We start from the raw sequence: 13,827 nt of genomic DNA on the forward strand, positions 1-13,827 counted from the left end.
TATGGCAGAGTATCAGCAGTTACACCATTACATACAAGTACTTGAGTCGCGGCTCAAGACTATAGAGGATAAACCTCAGACCATGGTGACATCTGCACATGATCCTCGACTTGCTCTGCCAAACAGGTATTCTGGCGATGCCAGATCATGTTGTGGTTTCATTAGTCAGTGTCAGTTACACCTAGAGGTCAACTCTTCTCGCTACGGAGAGGTCCAGAGTAGGCTTTATCATATCCTTCAGGACAAAGCCTTAGAATGGGCGACTTCCCTATGGGAGCGCTCTGATGTGGTTACTCTGAGACATCAAGACTTTCTTGAAGCTCTTAAAGCAGTATTCATGGGTCCGCAGGTTACCCATGATGCGGCCCTGAGACTGTTAGATCTATCTCAGGGTTCGTTATCCACTAGTTCTTATGCCATTGCTTTTAGAACTCTGGTGGCAGAACTAGATTGGCCAGAAAAGGTGTTGATTCCTATCTTCTGGAGAGGGTTGGTAGGCTATGTCAAGGATGCCCTTGCTACTCGTGAGGTCCCTGCTTCTCTGGAGGACTTAATCACTGTAGCAACAAGGATCGACGTACGCCATAAGGAACATAGACTCGAGGTCTCTTCCTCACGCCCTAAGCATCGGGCTATCCCAGTTGTTGAGGGTCCACCACCATCTTCCTCAGCATCTGAGACATCTCCCACTCCTATGGAGTTAGGTCATACATCCTCCCAGACTACGCAAGTCAGGTCCTCCTATATGTTACGTGTGTCGTCGTGCGGGTCACTATGCTAACAAGTGTCCCAGCCGCCAGGGAAACTCCCAACCCTAGTATCCATAGGAGGGGGGTTACTACGTACGCCTTCTGCACCCTCCAAGTGTAGTTTTACAGGTCAGCTCTCATTCTCCGGGACTACGGTGCCTATCAAGGCTTTTATTGATTCTGGGGCTGACGGTATCTTTATTTCCTCTGGTTTCGTTAAATAGCATAATATTCCCTCTATTATGTTGGAGGCGCCCATTCCTGTCCGTGTTGTAAATGGAACCATGTTGCCTGATTCCATTACATTGAGGACAGTACCCTTGCGCCTTATTCTATTCCATGACCATGTGGAGGATATTTCTTTTCTCGTTTTGCCTGAGGGTCTTGACGACGTACTCCTAGGGCTTCCTTGGCTTCGGAAGCATGCTCCGTTGATTGATTGGGAGTCTGACAATGTCATCAGATGGGGTTCGAACTGTCAGTTTCGATGTTTCCTCTCACCCCCTAAAGTCGTTGCGACTGCATCAACCGATCTCTCTCCTTTACCAACACCCTATTTGGATTTCGCTGACGTGTTCTCCAAACAGGGTGCTGAGGTTTTTCCACCCCATAGGCCATATGACTGCGCCATAGACCTTATCCCAGGTTCGGTTCCACCTAAGGGCAGGGTTTACCCTCTGTCAATACCTGAGTCTGAGGCCATGTCGACCTATATAAGAGAGAGTTTAGAGAAGGGGTTCATTCGTAACCCTGTCTCTCCCGCGGGAGCTGGGTTTTTCTTTGTTCGGAAGAAAGAGGGTGATTTGCATCCCTGCATAGATTACAGGGGTCATAACGCAATCACAATAAAGAACAAATACCCGTTACCTTTAATTTCGGAGCTCTTTGACAGACTGAGGGGAGCTCGGGTTTTTACGAAGTTGGATCTGCGGGGTGCATATAACTTGGTACGAATTCGAGAGGGTGACGAATGGAAGACCGCTTTTAACACCCGAGACGGTCACTATGAATACCTCGTCATGCCTTTTGGTTTATGTAATGCACCCGCAGTGTTTCAGGACTTCGTAAACGATGTGTTCAGGGATTTACTGTTATCCTCCGTCGTGGTGTATCTGGACGACATATCCTGATTTTTTTCTCCTGATCTGCAGACTCATCGTCAGAATGTCGTTCGTGTCCTTTTCCGTTTAAGAGAGCACTCCTTGTTTGCTAAACTCGAAAAGTGTGTATTCGAGCAGTCCTCATTGCCTTTTTTGGGTTAAAGTATCTCACAAGAGGGCCTGGCTATGGATCCTGCGAAGCTCTCTGCTGTCCTGGAATGGTCCGAACCTCGTTCCTTGAAGGCTGTGCAACGCTTCTTAGGATTCATAAATTACTACCGGCAGTTCATACCTTATTTATCCACTTTGGTGGCTCCTTTGGTGGCCTTGACTAAGAAAGGTGCTAATCCAAAAGTCTGGTCTACTGAGACATCCCAGGCTTTTGAGGCAGTAAAAAGACACTTTTCAGCTGCTCCCGTTCTTCAAAGACCCGATGAGAATAAGCCCTTCCTCTTGGAGGTTGATGCATCCTCAGTGGGTGCTGGTGCGGTCTTGTATCAAAAGAACGGTGTAGGTAGAAAAAGGCCGTGTTTCTTCTTTGCTAAAACCTTTTCACTGGCAGAGAGAAACTATACCATTGGAGATAGGGAACTGCTCGCCCAGAGATTAGCCTTGGAGGAGTGGTGTCACTTGCTAGAAGGAGCGAAACATCCTTTCCAGGTCTATACAGACCATAAGAATCTGACGTACTTACAAACCGCTCAGCGTCTGAATCCTCGCCAAGCCCGCTGGTCCTTGTTTTTCTCCCGCTTTCACTTCTCCATCAACTATCTGTCTGGGAATAAGAATAACAAGGCGGACGCCCTGTCTCGCTCTATGGTTTCTACCCAGGAAGAGATTGACGAACCTCATCTTATCCTTCCCTCCAGGGTTTTTCATACGCTCTCCCCTGTGACTGTAGACCAAATCCCACCGGGCAAGACCTTTGTTCCGCCTAATCGACAGAATGATATACTGTCGTGGGCCCACACCTCAAAGGTGGGTGGGCATTTTGGTATTAGACGGACACGAGAGTTACTCGAGAGGTGGTATTGGTGGCCACACTTAGCCAGCCATGTCAAGAGATATGTCGGTTCCTGCTACTCGTGTGCTCGCAACCGTCCGTTACGGCAGAGACCGGCTGGGCTCTTGCATCCTTTTCCAGTGCCAGATAGACCATGGGAGGTGGTAGGCATGGACTTTGTGGGTGATCTTTCGTGTTCACAGGGACATCGATTTGTGTGGATCGTTACAGACCATTTCTCCCGGATGGTTCATCTCGTACCGTTATCAAGAATCCCATCTTCCAGGGTACTAGCCAAACTATTCCTCAAGCATGTCTTTAGGCTTCACGGGATGCCAGATCGTATCATTTGTGATAGAGGCCCGCAATTTGCTTCCCGTTTCTGGCGAGAATCTTTGTAGCCTTCTGCAAATTGAGTTGAATCTCTCTTCGGCATACCATCCGGAGACCAATGGTTTGGTTGAGCGTACCAATCAATCCATGATTATATACCTTCGACACTTTGTTGCTGAGAACCACGTTAACTGGTCCTCCCTCCTACCCTGGGCAGAATTTGCCCTTAACAATTCTCTGGCTGAGGCCACCGGGCAGACACCGTTTGTACTCAATAATGGGCAACACCCTAGGGTACCGGTACCGTTTCCCGCTGCTGTACCTCCTCCTCTTGTGGCCCACTGGGCAACTAATGCCAGAGAGGTCTGGGATCGGACTCAAGAGTCGATCCAAGCAGCTAAGGATCGTATGAAGACGGTGTCCGATCGGTTTCGTCGCCCGGCTTCTGTCTTTTCTCCTGGGGACTTTGTGGGGCTCTCTGCAAAACACTTGCAACTTAGAGTGAGCTCTGTCAAATTTACTCCTCGCTTCCTGGGTCCTTATGAGGTTCTTTGACAGGTAAATCCTGTAGTCTATCAATTGAAGATACCCGTCCATCTTAGGATCCATGACAAATTCCATGTTTCACTGTTAAAGCCGGCTATTTTGCCTCATGCCCGTGAAGTGCACTCTCCTTCCTCTGATTCCTCTCGCTCTAGCTATGAGGTACGAGCCATAGTTGGTTCTAAGATGGTTCGAGGGCGCAGGTTCTTCTTGATAGATTGGGAGGGCTACGGCCCGGAACATCGCTCTTGGGAGCCTGAGGAGGCTGTCCATGCTCCTGACTTAGTTGCCGATTACCTGCGCCACCGGGAGGGGGGCCCTTGAGGGGGAGGTACTTTTACGGTTCCCGTTTCTGGGTATCTGCATGTCTCCTTCCCCTTTGCTGTGGCACTGGAGACTATGTTCGGATTTCTTGCTACTGCACATGTGCAAGCGCTGGAGACTAAGTCCTATCTTGGAGCCATTGCACATGTGCGAGTGACATCATCACTGACACGAGGTCACATGTCTCTGACACCTTCTAAGCTGATTGGCCGCTGGTCATGTGCTTGTGACACTAGGTCACATGTCTCTGACACCTTCTAAGCCGATTGGTCGCTAGTCATGTGCTTGTGACGCTTTGCTCGGTGATAGGCCAGCGTGACGTCATTGCTGTCGTTCTGGCAGCGGATTGGCTCTGGTGTCCTCCATCTTGGATGATAGTGATGAAGATAACCGGTCTGTGAGCGCTGAGGAAAGCAAGGGGATCTTGCTGAAACGCGTTGTGAAGTGAAACAAGAGCTTTATTTTAACAATAAAGCCTTACATTTAAAAGAATATTTAGATTCAAATCCATTATTAGCGCTCACAGACCGGTTATCTTCATCACTATCTACATTGTCTACTCCCGTAAGGGAATCCGGCAAAGAGCTGCTGTGGATTATAGAATCTATCAGTTCACCCTGATTAACTCAGCGGGAGGACGCAGAGCCGATCTGAAGCTCCAGGATCAAAGGAGTCGGTGTACCAGGAGCCATCAGCGGTAAACCCTCCAGCTCCATCCAGCCAAAGGATCGGATAGCACCAGCTAACACAGCCCCTCACCTTCTAGAGGAATTACACGCTCATCACCGGGGTTGTGCGAGGGCGCACAACAAAACCAGGTGAGCGGCTTTCATTTACCTACTTAAAACAAAATAATCTCGGGTGCTCCTCATATTGCGCTATTTTATTTTGACAGTGTCCATCTTGGATGAGGCACAGAGTCTATATAAGAACCTGACGCACGCTGCTCGGCGCTCAGTCCTCTTGGTTCATGCATGAGAGTAGACACTCTGTGCACGTCCCTCTAGGCATCTCTCTGTCTATGCTAGGTGAATGCTATCGGCAGGGTAGCGTTCTTGTACCTTACAGCTTCGGCTGTGGTCCGTATCCTCGCACCTTATTAGAGCGGACATAGGCAGGTGCCTGAGGCACATGGTCAGGCTGGGCCTTGTGTTTCTACTTGTAGGTGGACGTTGCCGCTAGGGTAACATTCCTTATACTCCGTCTGGCAGTTGTTCGTATCCTCACACACTAGGGGAGCAAACATAGGTAGGAGCTTTGTGCGGCTTATGCTGCTGTCCGTCTCTTTTGCACCACTAGTAGAGCGGACCTAGGCAGGTGCCATATCTAGTGGTTCGTGTCCTCGCACACTAGTGGAGCGAACGCAGGTAGGAGCTTTGTGCGGTTTACGCTGCTGCCCGTTTCCTGGCACCACTAGAGGAACGGACCTAGGTAGGTGCCATTTCACACTCACTGCTTTTGTCTCTGTGACCATTCACAGAGACCATACCACACACCCTCCAAGTAAGGGAGGAATTGCTTTATTTCCTAACTATATTCCTCTGTTAGTTTAACAGAGGTATTGCACTCTGCACTTGTGCCACTACTATTTACAGTGGCACACTTATATACTCTTCCTCACTCATTAACATATCTTTTTTACGTTAATGCTAAATACGGTAGTCGCTGTGACTTTAACAGGACACGCCGTGATTGGCTCTAGTGTCACTGAGACGTATCAGTGTCAGTACTGCTTTTGTGGTACAAGATACCCCTTATCCTCTGCCATAGTCTGCAGCAGAGACTTTGCACGGTGGACCCTGACTGTCTGATATCCCTTTGGTTTTTATAATCAGACAGCCCCCGTAACAGATATGATCTTCTAGTAAGTCTCCCCGCTGCCTATACAGTGTTATGCAGTGGCGTAACTAGAGTTTGATGGTCCCTGGTGCAAAGTTTGGACTTGTCCCCCCCTCCACGTACACCGACACTTGGGATAAGGAATAATGATACTGACACTCGGGGTACAGGATAATCACGCTGACACTTGGCTCTTACCCACAACACCCAGGTTTCCCATGATCTGAAATCCCTCTATCAGCACCCTGCTTTCCTATGTTCTGATATCCATATTTCCTCGGCACCCAGCTTGCCCATGCTCTGCTATACATCTTTTCCTCAGCACCCAGCTTTCCCATATCAGAGCATGGGAAAGCTGGATGCTGAGAGAAGATGTATAGCATAGCATGGGAAAGCTGGGTGCGGAGGGAAAGAGACATTTTCCCTCAGCACAAAACATTCCTAACCCATGCTTGTATGATTGTCCCCCCTCGTATATAGTTCTCCAAATACTATAATGGCCCCCCACATAGCCTTCCATATAGTATAAAGGGTCCCACATAACCATATATTAGAATGCACCTCCATAGTCCTTCATGTATTATAATGCATTTCCCATAGTTCTCCATGTATTATAATTCACCCCATAGTACTCCATATATTATACTGCACCCCCATAGTCCTCCATATAATTATAATGCACCCCCATAGTTCTCTATGTATAAAGTAGCCCTAATAGCCCTCCAATTATTATAATGAATTCCTGTAGTTCTCCATGTATTATAATTCACCCCATAGTTCTCCATATATTATAATTCACCCCATAGTTCTCCATATATTATACTGCACCACATAGTCCTCCATTTTTTATAATGCACCCCCATAGTCCATGTATAAGGTAGCCTCCATAGTCCTCCATATATTATAATGTAGCCCCCATAGTCCTATATGTATTATAATGCAGGCCCATAAACCTTCATATTGTATTATGCAGCCCCATAATCCTCCATGTATAATGCACCCCTATATTCCATGTATAAGGGGTTTTTAATTTTGTATTATGCAGCCCCATACTCCCCCATGTATAATGCACTCCTATAGAGCCCTCATATCCTCTTTAACACACAACCCCAAACAGTTATTCAATACTTTTCCCTCCCTCCTTCACCCACCACTGACCCCTCCAACCTCCCACATCTACGCAGAAGACTTTGCCACATACTTTAAAGATAAGATCAACCAAACAAGGCAAGTCTTTTCTGCTCAACCACCACAACCCCTTCACATAACAGACCACTGCCCCTCTCCCATAAACTTCCTCTCCAGCATCACCGAAAGAGAGCTTGCACATCTTATCTCAAAATCACACCTCACTACCTGCGCATTTGACCACATCCTATCCCACCTCCTCCCCAACTTCACCCCTATCCTTATTCCAGCCTTAACCCATCTTTTTAACTATCTTTAACTTCTGGAACCTTCCCTTCTGCTTTCAAACATGCAACAGTAACACCCATCCTAAAGAAACCTTCCCTCGATCCAACCTCTTCTACCAACTATTTCCCCATTTCATTGCTCCCGTTCACTTCAAAACTCCTGGAACAGCACGTCCATGCTCAACTTTCCTCCCACCTCTCATCCAACTCTCTCTTTGACAAACTACAATCTGGCTTCCGTCGACATCATTCTACTGAAACTGCTCTGACTAAAATCACAAATGACTTACTGCCAAAGCTAACAGCCACTTCTCCATACTCCTCCTTCTAGACCTGTCCTCAGCCTTTGACACTGTCAACCATTCTCTCCTAATGCACCTGGGGTGCAATGTTAGTCCGCCTCCACGTGGTGCACCCTGGGTAACGCTAAAGGACTAACAATCTTGATGACCAAACAATCAAATTATATCTAGATTTCCTGGTCAGTATATCTTACCTCATACCTGATAATCAACAGAGGAACAAAGGAACAACTTTGACAATGCCTAAAAAATATAATGGTATTGTCACAAATGTCACTCCTCAAATGAAAGATCTTGGACCCATGGTGAATATCTGCCAAATTAATATTGAAGGTATCAGCCGCCTAAAATGTCTTTTCCTCCACAAGTTCCTCACTGATAACAAAATAGATGTACTTGTTCTTCAGGAAACACATGTTGAAAATGAAGATCAACTCCTAGTTCGTGGCTCCATCTTTGGCTTTGATCTAATTGGTGCTACATATGACTCTCATTATGGTGTAGCCACATATGTGAAAAGTAACATTGAAAACGCAATGCTTGTATCTACATCTGTTAAAAATGACATCCATGAAGTTGTGAGCAAGGTTGGCGATATCACAATTGTTAATATTTACAAGCCTCCTGCAGTACAATGGCCCACAGAAGTCATTCATGTTCACCCACACCCTACTGTATACATAGGAGATTTTAATAGCCACCACGAGCTTTGGCAATATGCTAGCAATGATGACAATGGCGAGTATCTGGTAAACTGGTCTGAAGCGCATAATATATTCCTCGTTTTTGATGCAAAGGACTTTCCAACTTTCCAGTCAGCAGCCTGGCAGAGAGGATACAATCCTGACTTATGTTTTGTCTCACGCAATAGAAACAATCAACCTTTGTCTACATCTCGATGTGTTGTCAAACATTTCCCTCGTAGCCAGCATCGCCCTGTCATCATCACCATTGGAGTATCTATTCCTCTTGTAACGTCGTATCCGCGTCCTCGATGGAACCTTGCCAAAGCCAACTGGAAGAAGTTTGCAGATCACTTTGATAAGTGTATCGGCTGGATACCACCAATCAGTAAAAACTATGAACGGTTTTGTAAAGCAGTTTTTACAGCTGCAAAGAAATCAATACCACGTGGCTTTCGCAAAGAATATATCCCAGGATGGTCTGATGAATGTGAACAACTGTACAGACAATTTCTTGAGAGTGAAGATGGTGAAATTGGTGAGGAATTGTTGAACAAACTGAATGCAGCACGTTGTATTACATGGATGGAAACAGTTGAGAATTTGGACTTTAAAAGGTCCAGCAGAAAAGCATGGTCTCTTTTAAGAAAACTAGAAGGAAATCGTAAAGTAAAGCACAAAACGAATTCTATAACTTCAAATCAAATTGCAGCACATATTGTGAACATATCAAGAAGCCCAAAAGACCGAGCTCACACCATAGAAGTTAAAAGTAAGTTTAAGCTACTAAAATCATCAGTGGCACCATCTGAAGAATACTCACGTGCTTTTTACAACCTGTGACATTGAAATTGCCCTTGCTGAAACTAAAATTAACAAAGCTCCCGGCTCTGATGGGATCCATCCTGAATTTCTCAAAAACTGTGGACCTTATGCGAAAAAATGGATGGCAAAGTTCTTCTCAGATATTATGGAGAATGCTCAAGTCCCTAGTAAATTAAAACATGCCAAAATAATTGCATTGTTAAAACCTGGGAAGCCTGAAGATAATCCATCAAGCTATAGACCCGTTGCCTTGTTGAGTTGCTTATATAAGCTCTTAGAACGCTTAATATATAACAAGATCAGTCTAAAGATTTTCGACTCAATACCTATAGAGCAAGCCGGCTTCAGACCTGCTCGAAACTGTAGTGACCAAGTCTTAGCTTTGACAACTCTTATCGAAGCTGAATTCCAGAAGAACAAGAAAGTTTCAGTGGCGTTTATCGATCTCTCTGCTGCATATGATACTGTGTGGAGGGAAGGACTTTTATATAAATTTCTGAAGGTGATTCCATGTAAGAAAATGATGTACCTCTTGAACAATATGATTGCAAATCGAACTTTTCATCTTATTATGGGCGATTCAACCAGTTGTAAGAAATCTTTAAACAACGGACTGGCCCAGGGATCAGTGCTGGCACCTCTCCTGTTTGCCCTGTACCTAGCTGATATTCCTAAAACAGTGTCACGGAAATTTGGATATGCCGATGACTGGGCACTTGCTATGGTAAGCAAAACAATGGAGGAAGCAGAGGACGTTCTTACAAAAGATCTTAGTGTAATGGGAAAGTACTTCCGACAATGGAGATTAAAACCTAACCCATCAAAAACGGAAGTTTGTTGCTTTCATTTACACAATGCAAGTGCCAAGACTGAACTTAAAGTACAATTTGAAGGCCAATCTGTTAAAAACAATTTCAATCCTAAGTACTTAGGTGTAACCCTTGATAGAAGTCTAACTTTTAAATCCCATCTGGATAAATTGGCACAGAAACTGAAAGCACGTAATAATATTATTCAGAAACTTTGTGGATCCTCATGGGGCTTGGCAACATCTGTTTTGAGAACATCTACTCTTGCCCTGGTGTACTCTGCTGCAGAATACTGTGCTCCAGCATGGTTAAATAGCTGTCATGTAAACTTAATTGACACTCAGCTGAACAACTCTTTGCGTATAATATCTGGTGCTATTAGACCTACACCTGTTCACTGGTTACCTGTGCTAGGTCATATTGCACCCGCAAATCTAAGAAGACAAAAGCTCCTACTTAAAGAGTACTCTAAAGTAGTGAATAATGAAAAACTTCCAATACACCAAAATATCAGAGATGTTACAATACAACGATTGAAATCAAGACATCCACCCATCCGAACTGCAATCACCTTGCATGAACAAAACTTCAATTTAGAGGAGAAATGGCGAGAACTTTGGGTCAATGTAGTAGAAGGTGATCCCCAAATGTTCCCTAATTTACAAAACCCTCCACCAGGCTTCAATCTACCAAGGAAAACATTGGTTACTCTAAATCGTATCAGAACAAACTTTGGCGTCTGTGCAGATTTTATGTATAAGTGGGGAAAATATGACTCTCCGACCCGTGACTGTGGAGCAGATCGTCAAACTATCCAGCACATTGTTAAGGAGTGCCCCCTGAGATCCTACCATGGTGACAAGAAGGATTTCTATATTGTAAATGATAACGCAATTGCATATATAGAAAATCTTGATATTCAAATTTGATTTTTATCCTTTTGATATTTTTCAATCACTGTCTATTGTCTGGTGTTTATTTTTAAATGATGGTAAGATATACGTTCATACGATTAAATAAATAAATTCTCTCCTATTATAGATACTCTCCTCCCTTGGTGTCAGAGACCTTGCCCTCTCTTGGCTCTCTTCATACCTTTCCATCCGCACTTTTAGTGTCTCCCACTCCCACACGACCTCTTCATCTCACCCTCTCTCTGTTGGAGTCCCTCAAGGCTCTGTCCTGGCAGCCTTACTTTTTTCCATATACACATTCAGCCTGGGACAACTCATAAAGTTCCATGGCTTCCAGTACCACCTATATGCCGATGACACTCAGATCTACCTCTCTGGCCCAGATGTCACATCTCTGCTGTCCAGAATTCCAGAGTGTCTATTGGCCATATCCTCCTTTTCTCGTTTCCTAAAACTCAATGTGGCCAAAACTGAACTAATCATATTTCCTCCATCTCACCTACACTCTCTACCTGATCTATCTATTATAATAAATAACATCACGCTCTCCCCAGTATCCAAAATTCGCTGCCTCGGAGTAACATTCGACTCTGCCTTGTCCTTCATACCACACATCAAATCCCTCACCACCTCCTGCCGTCTTCAACTCAAAATATTTCCAGAATCCGTCCTTTCCTCAATTCTCATTCTACAAAAATGCTAGTGCATGCCCTCATAATCTCCCGTCTTGACTACTGCAACATCCTTCTCTGTGGCCTCCCTGCCAAAATTCTCGCACCTCTCCAGTCCATCCATAACTCTGCTGATCCACCTCTCTCAACATCACCCCACTTCTCCCCTCTGCAAATCCCTCCATTGGCTCCCAATCCTCCACTGTATCCAATTCAAACTAGTAACACTGACCTACAAAACTGTCCATAATCTGTCTCCCCCGTATATCTCTGAACTAATCTCCCGCTACATTCCAACACGTAATCTCCGGTCCTCCCAAGAACTCCTTCTCTCCTCCTCACTCATTCGCTCCTCATGCAACCTCCTCCAAGACTTCTCCCGGGCATCCCCTGTCCTCTGGAATTCACTGCCTCAACATGTCAGATTATCCACCACACTTGCAAGCTTCAAATGGAACTTGAAAACTCATCTGTTCAGAAATGCCTATAATCTCCAATGACCTCGCCGCCTCACCACCACCCGAGCCGCCGCCTCACCACCACCCGAGCTGCCGCCTCGCCACTGTACCAGAACTGCAGCTCGACCAACACCCCACCTACTGTCTCCTCCCTAATATCCTATAGAATGTAAGCTGCAAGGGCAGCGTCCTCTTCCCTCTGTACCAGTTTGTCTATTGTAACTTGTATATGTATTCTGTATGTAACCCCTTCTCATGTACAGCACCATGGAAACAATGGTGCTTTATAAATAAATAATAATAATAATAATAATAATAGTCCATGTACAGTGCCTTGCGAAAGTATTCAGCCCCCTTGAACTTTTCAACCTTTTCCAACATTTCAAGCTTCAAATATAAAAATAAAACATTTTATTTTTTTGTTGAAGAATCAACAACAAGTGGGACACAATTGTGAAGTAAAACGAAATTTATTGAATTATGTTAAACTTTTGTAAAAAATAAAAACTGAAATGTGGGGCGTGCAATATTATTCGTCCCCTTTACTTTCAATGCATTCAATACGGAAGAGTCTTTATATTTACCAAAGTATGAAAATACCCAGAAGACACCGTGGTACAAATGTATAAAACATTTTATTATTATTAGTGCATAGGGTATACATAACAATGATTTCAAGAATAAACCGGAATGAGTGAGTGAAGGGAAAAGAGGGGAAGAACCCGACGTGACCCAGGATAAGGATCAATTCTCACATCGGACCTGCAGTGATGTTTACACAATGCTAAAAAGTAACCCCATGCAAGCCTAAAAGTGCTGACACAATAAACCAAGGTCTATTATCTATTGTCCAGCTAATAACCTCATGCAAGTGCAAAGAGATGCTAATGCAATAGAAACCAAGGTCTCCTGTCCAGCTAATTGAAAGGGGGGCTTACCTAGCAGCAGATCGCCAGTAAATCCTGGTGTACACGTGGGGACCGGCGTCCCAACACGTGTTTCGTCTAGTGCTTCGTCGGGGGACGATAAAAAAGTGCGTGAATGTGAGGTTTAAAAAGGGAACCTAATTGTCATAGATACACCTCCATACTCACGTGTCCAGGTGTGACTCACCGCTACGGGCCGCGCTGTGGCTCAGCATCGGCGGCGAAGAACCGGCGGAAGCAAGACTTCCGGTGACGTCACCAGTACTTCCGGTTCCTCGCCGCAACGAGCGTTGCCACAGACGTGGACACAAAACAAAGAGGCGGGTATCACTACACGGACACGTCAGATGCACCTCCCATCCCTGAGGTGGCAAGTCCAGATCCGTCAGTCAAGTCAAAACCACAGTGCAGCTTTTAAGTATACGTATACCATAAATACGGTTTACAACATGAAATATCCGTTTATGGCAACTTTAAAAGTGTATACATGGAAGGAGAGGAAGAAGTGTAGAATAAGAGAGACATTTAAAGGACAGAGGAGCAGACGTCTGCGAAAGTATAGACATATAGACATAGATATGGATATGCATATCACAACATCAACATAGATACAGTCATAAACAATCGATGTCTATTTCCTTCATATCTCCAGAATCTCCTGGGCTTATTAATATGTAGGCCTCCATTCCTTCCAAGCCAAGCTGAGTCGGGAAACTGGTGACAGATCCAGAGAGAGGGGGGGTTTCCAAGAGGGGTATTTAATGGCAAGAAAAAGGTCCCTTGAATCTAAACAAAATAGGAGACACACTGTTAAAAGAGTCATACTAGGGTAACCGAAGACATACAGCATGAACAAAGGTACTATTATATACAAAAAGCCACGCATAACTTTCATGTCTAAATTTCGACTTCATAGTGGATCAAAGCCACCAT

The sequence above is a fragment of the Anomaloglossus baeobatrachus genome, chromosome 11 (assembly GCF_048569485.1).
Source record: "Anomaloglossus baeobatrachus isolate aAnoBae1 chromosome 11, aAnoBae1.hap1, whole genome shotgun sequence".
In the NCBI taxonomy this organism is placed as follows: Eukaryota; Metazoa; Chordata; class Amphibia; order Anura; family Aromobatidae; genus Anomaloglossus; species Anomaloglossus baeobatrachus.